This window comes from Sipha flava, unplaced genomic scaffold (genome assembly GCF_003268045.1).
Source record: "Sipha flava isolate LNK unplaced genomic scaffold, YSA_version1 117_pilon_pilon, whole genome shotgun sequence".
In the NCBI taxonomy this organism is placed as follows: domain Eukaryota; kingdom Metazoa; phylum Arthropoda; class Insecta; order Hemiptera; family Aphididae; genus Sipha; species Sipha flava.
The window spans coordinates 1,340,788-1,348,250 of NW_020271741.1; positions in this window are offsets into that span (position 1 = coordinate 1,340,788).

The window sequence follows — 7,463 nt, forward strand, 5'->3', positions numbered from 1 at the left end:
TATATATATATATATATATATATATATATATATATATATAAGTTTATTACGTGTTCAATTTTCTAATAGTTTTCTAGAAAAATTAAAAAACTTACAGAATAGCAATGTCCTTAAAAGACACTTGATGTCGTCTTTTTACCAAAGAAAAATACTTTTTACACTATTTATAAACTTGAATTTGTTTTTATTTAGATTTATAGATATATAAATTTACAATTTAAAATTTAAAAACTAAAATTTTACTCTAATAGAATAGTTTCTTAAATTGCTTATTATTATTAATCAAGTGATTAAATATATTTTCTAGTATCTTTCACAGAGTTTTTCTGAAAAAAAAGTTATTTTTGTTAATAAAGTTTTATTTTATCATGGAGTAGGTATATTTCGTTCTTAAATATATTAAAAAATTAAAATTGATTTTCAAAATTTTAAAATGTTCTCTTAAAATCAGTTATTGAATGCAGTAATTCAAAATTGGATCGTTAACAAAATATAATATATTATTGACATACCATATATGAATGTGTCTAAATATTATAAAAAGTATCATAATCTGTGTTTGTTATATCACAAATACAAAGTATTGAGTATTTAATATTTCTATAGTTCTATGAATTTATATTGTTTAACATACATAATATGTTTTCAAATCTGTTATTTCATTTGTATAATACACGACTTGGAACAATAAACATTAAAATTATATTCATAGTATCAGCTATTGTATAACCATTAATTCATTATAGTATTACTATAATGCATAGGAATTACAATATTTAAAAATATGAATTATTTCTCTAATAAACGAAAAACAACTGCGCTGTATGAAACATAGATGATTTCCTATAAAAATGTTCCAATAAACTAATTAAAAATATTAATACGTACAATAATAAATAATAATTATCCGTCTTTTTTTTTTTTTTTTAGTAAATGTAATTTTTCAGCAACGTGTAGAAAATAAATGCATATACAATTTCCAATATTGATATAATAGTTCTTAATAAAGTGCTTAATAAACATAATCATAAAATAATTGTAGAATATTTTACATTAGCTATTATACATTAAGTCATTAAACTAAAATGTTTTATTATAACACATTTTTATACTCATTAAAGTACTATAATCAATTATATATAATATAATATATTGTGTACTTCTGAGAAGTTTTATATTTTTATTATATTCTAATTTTGATACCAATATCAACTGAAATGTATGTAGATATATTGAGATGTATGATGACAAAATTATGATTTTAGTCGACAGATGTCATATAAATTGTCAATATATATAAGATGTCAATATATTTATATGATTGGTAAATTATAATAATGATTTCCATTTAAAAAAAAAAAAGAGTATGCATTGCTATACAACTTCTATTTTCAAATAGCAAAACTATAGATTACAAATTTAATTTAGGCTAATGTTAATTTAAGTAAATCCAGGGCATGTTTTTATTTTTATTGTGACACTGAATATTATACATGTATAGAGAACAGAAATCGAATTCAACGGTCTAATTTCGTTTTTATGTAGCTATGATTAACTCTAATATTAGTTGGTTAGTAACAGTTATCATATTAGTATATTGGTATTATAGTCTAATTTTTGGTAGAATTTTTCATGTATATTTAAAACTACATTTATACAGCGATGTTGCATATTAACTACTGCGTTTATATTAAATACGGGTTACCGTGCTTTCTAGTTAGATAAAAACTATACTTAGATCGATTGTTCGTATAGTGATTAAGAATTGTTAATCACGATTCAACAGGCTGTATTATATTCATAAAATCCGTATAAAATACCGGTAAAATATTACGTCGAATACACGAAATGTTGAATGAATTAATGTTGACAACGGTCTGTTGATCTGCCGACTCCTCAACGTTTATTGCGATGTGTTATCATTGAAAAACGGTTTGAAAATAATATGATTATTGCTCATAGTACAGTGAAAACCAGTGCTACGAATTCTTATTTTTTTTTTTTTGGAATTTTCAAGAACGTGTAAAAACTTCCATCTCTATAGATATTGGATTTGAGACGCTACTATGGTGTATAAACAGTTTACTGCAGTGAACAAGGGTTTTATTTCTTCTGGAATATATATATATATATACAAACTTATAATCCCTTAAGTGTCTATCGACTGAAAGTAAGAAATGCAATAATATGTATAGACTTCAAAAGTGTTTGCTCTTTCACGGGCTAGTGTGAAACTTGAACCCCAGGCCGTATTTTGAAATTTTACTTAGAACGAAATTAAGAGTTTAAAACATACAGAGGAAAAATTTTAAAATTATAAAATTAGATTATTCATATAGATTAAATTAACAAAAAAACACTGCAGGCATGATACAGGCGTGGGTAAAATATACAATTCGGATACGATACATGAATGGTTGAGTGATAGGAGTGAATATTGTTCTTATACTTTTGAAATAATACTCGTATACCATTATTGGTTACGATTCGCGATTTGAAGCAAAAATTAATTAGTCAGAATTAGTTAAAATCAGTATCTATATTTAAAAAATGTCAGTAAAATCGTTGAAAATAATTATATTATATAATAATTGAGAATAATTGATTAAACTATAAAAGTTTAAATTATTATTATAGAATATATTTAATGGTTATATTCGGAGTGTCCAATTTATGTTTCAAGTCCACATCGGTAAATATTTTCAGATGTAAAAATAACTAATGTCGTACATCGTACGTTGCAAGTAATTCGTAAAAATATTCAAATAATTCAAAATGCTTTTATGAATTTTTTTTCAACTATTTCATCTACTGCGTTTCACGTTCCTTTGAAGCAACGACATTGCGGATTGTAATTGAAAAAACAATTAAAAGGATCTTAGCGGCCGATTAGAATGTGCAGCGTGGGTTGAACGATGACAAAATAATATCCAATTGTAATAATAAAACCATAAGCAGACGGGACTGCTAAGACGACCGAGTTTCCTTGACAAAATAATAATGTTTGATGACAAAACAGATGCATGTTTATGGTTGATGTGGAACAATGAGAAAGACAATTCATGCCTTCGGCTATGGATATAATAAAACCACCGGTGGTGCTTTTGCGTCACTATCACGGTCGAGTTATAAGCGCCACCTCGGATGGAAATCCCATTGTTCCAATGGTGGTAGCCCCGGGTGTGCGTGATGGCATCATCATATTCTACACACATGGACATTTATAAAACCAAATAATAAAGTTACGTTTTATTAATATGCCCCGAAGTGTAACTTTCAATTTTCTATTTTTCCTGGAAATTATTTTTATTTATTTAAATTTATTTATTTAATTTTAATTATTTTATTATTTTACATTGTATTCGGTGATCGTTGACAGTGTTGAGACTTAACAAAATAAGATTACCCAGTTAAAAATAATAACTATCTATTTTATATAAGAATATACTTTACACTACTAGAGTTTTATCTTTTATCTTTATCTAGATAAATGTTTAGTTTTCTTTGCGTAACACTACCAATAAGTAGGTTGATATAGTCAAGAATAGGGCGTCATATGTACTTGATTATCATAACCCGGGAAGGTTTATCGTACAATTTTTCGTCATCGTTTTTTTAAATTTTTATATTTTACGTATACGTTCTAAGCCAAAATAATATCAATACCTATTTTACATACTAGCTCATCCATTAATAATAACGACCGAGACGGATATGATGTAATTGTGCAGTTCAGCAAGTGAGTATTTTGTATGAATTGATGGAGAAACAATAACATTATATTTATAACCTTTTGAACGCTAATTACCCTTTGAATGATATACATTTAAAAATATTGATTCTTTTTCGTTTTTTGCTCATCTTTAAAATTACGTATTTATAAAATCAATGAATTATTGTACATATAATCTTACAAATGTAAAACTACTAGCTTATAGCTTGTACACTTCTAGGGATATTATCATTATTCATTTATTTAAATATATTACTATTTTAACTATAGATTATTGACGACTGCGGTCATATTCAATATTCATCCGTAGTAAAAATACATTGCGCGCACTAAAACTGCTTATGAATTACGCGCATTCCTTTATTGAGATTCATAAATAAAATATCGTTTTTAAATTTAAACGGAGATTTCCAGAGATATATCATATGTACACGGTGTACATGTAAACAACGCCGAAACCTCTTCGTGCACGAGAGTCTCGTGATGGGTAAATTCCCGGGAATATATTTTTGGGAATTTCCCGGGGATATTCCCAACATCGGGAATTTCCCGGGAAGATAATAAGTAAAAAGCGGATTTAATTCATATTGCAACTTTTTATTGATACCCAGTAAATCAAATCTGATCAACTATGTATACGAAACAGATTAATTACAGTCTTCCTATTTAATTTAAAAATGCAATTTTTTGCAATCATTGGAATTTTTGTATACTTCACGTGATAAAATATACAAATTATTATTTTCAAAGTGATTTTACATAAAAAATAGGTATAACTACGACGTAAACTTTTACAGGTAGTTAAATGTAGTTTAGGATTTTTAAAATTATATTTATCTGAGTTATCCACAAAACTCACAAGTTTAGAAGAATCAAATTATAAATTTTAATTCAGATAATTTATATATTGTAAATATTATATTAATGTCCATTATACTATTAGTATGTAATACATGATTAATATTTGATATGATTTTACTATGTAATTTTAATATATTTCATTGCAATTTTAACATATTTATACTGCAATTTTGGTACATTTTTAGTGCAATTTTAAGATATTTTTAATGCAATTATATCCGGTCTTTAATAATACATTTTTAAATATTGATCATAGTTTCAGTTTTAAATTAAATTTATGGCTGTAAACGATCCACATTACAGTTTTTTACTGATATAATTACAATTTATATTTGTATTTGTAATAACAGCATTCAAATATCTTTTTGCCATTTACAGTTTTTTCTTGGCAATATGAGCAATACGCCAATTTTTTTCTACCACCAGCCATTTCAACAGAAAATTTGATTAGCACCAAACAAATAACATATTTTATATACTAATACGTACACTAGATTATACACAAAAAGTTATTAACAGAAATGTTAAGAAATTTGTAAAGTGTGAAACTAAAAATTTAACTTACTAGGTGCTATAGTAATAGAAATTTAATGTATAAAACTAATAACTATGTAAATGGAAAATACTAGACTGAAATAACGATAATTCTATAGAATATATTGCTTATCAATACTCAATAGTATGTTGGTCAACAAACCAGTTTAGCCAATTTATGTGAACAAAATACACTAATGAATACTGTTACTCTAGTACAGAGTACAGACGTATAGTAGTATAGACTGTCATTCTATTCCCACTCAATTTTATTTTATAAAGAAATTTTTCGAGATGCTGGGGAATATTCCAGGAATATTTCCTATTCCCGGGAACATTCCTTTGGGAATATTCCTAGTGGCGCATCACTACATGAGACCACACGTTAATGATGATCAAGACGAATACGATTTAATATAGCAGAGTCAGCGAACAAGCCACATATAGAAGAATAATATGTGGAAATACTAACGGTACGGGTACTTGGCATCACGTCAATGGAAACGACGTAACAGCAAGTGTATCAATACTGCACCGCACTCCGAATTCCGACAAAAAACGTTTCCACTCCACTGTACCATATTCCTTCGTGTTGTGACGTATTGAAAAACCCGCTGGTAAATGATTTATAAATATGATTACACAAAAATATCAATATTAATTTGTTAAATCGACCGCTCACGGAATACGTGTATTTTGTCGAAATCGACTTAGGGTTGCCCTGTGAATGGTGGCTTACTTTTTCCATCATTTGTCGTTCCGAATCTACTTCAACGCGATGACACATGCGCAGAATATAATCCGTATGATTCAAGCCACTCCACAAATTATATTACCCGCAGTACGTCCATAGCTTGAGATCTGTGTACGCGTTTCTTTTAATATCTTATCGCACTCTACAGACTCGTTGTCGTTTGATGGCCATAGGCCTTCGATAATTACTTCTCGATGCTTAAATCGCATGATTCATTACTTGGTCTTGGTAGAAAGAAGATTTCTGATTAATCTGTATAGGTCAACTCGAGACGCGAGTATCTCGAATAGTTTCCAATAGAATTATTTAATATCGATGCATGGTTAGAAAATATTAAATTATTATATTTCGATTAAGATTATCGTACCGCGACTTTAGAAAATCCATTGTTAAGCGAGTTCAGGCGTTCAGTCTAATGTCGTACGTTGTTCAATCAATTTATTTAACACTAACACTAGCAACATGTTTAAAGTTTATTTTAATATATTTGTAATTATAAAATTAAATTATGTAAAATACTGTCCAGTTATTACATTAACACTAAACAAAAACTATTACGAATCTTCGTCGTCATCATATTATTTTCTTTTTTACACGACAAAATGTCGGTTATATGACATAAACGTCAAAGGTACAAAAATAACATATCATTTGTATCAAAATTAAATTATTCATATAAATAAATATAAATATAATAAATTGGTTGCTTGCAATTTTATAAAAAATAAATGCCAGTATATAAAAATTATTATACTAAAATTGTTGATTAAGATTAAACCTTTGGAGTTTTTGAACGATATAATTCTAAATTTAATATCTGTTATTTAATATCTATTAGCCGTGGAAAAAATGTAACTAGAATTTTGGTGCTTTCTTATGATACGACCAGTTTTTTTCTTTTCTAATTTTGCACTTATATCATCCACCGAAAAATTTAAAAAAAAAATATCTCTTGATATTCACGAGTCCAAAATTTGTATAAATTCGTTTCCATTATACATACCACCGAAATATTATATTTGTAAACCTACTATTAATCATTTTGACAACATGAATTTCACAATAAAATAATAATTAACATGGGTAACTGTAGGCAATCAAGCAGTCTCATGAATCGAATGATATAATCATACATTTGGTTTTTGTTTTTATCTATTTTTACTCTTTAGTGCAGGCCACGGCCTTAGAAGATTAGTCTAAGGTCGTGGTGAGGGCATTTATTTTTTTCCGAAATGACGATATCGTCGATCGCCAATATTAATAACAAACCGTACTATGTATAAAGTATAATACACCAAATTCACAGACATTACTATTTATATTTTTCCAGAAATGACGACGTTGTCCCTTATCATAACCACCATATAATCTTTAATTATAAAAATAGTTTTTATATTATGAATCGTAAAATTCATTTTCCTATTGACGTAAATTTAAATTCACATAAAAATTCTTTTAGACATCAATTGGGATGAACGTGGCGTCCCCCCGCTCCAGTGAAAAAATATACTTGGAGTATGCAAAAAAAAAAAAAAAAAATAGTAGAGGAACTCTGTCCCCCTGCGTACCCCCCCCCCCCAA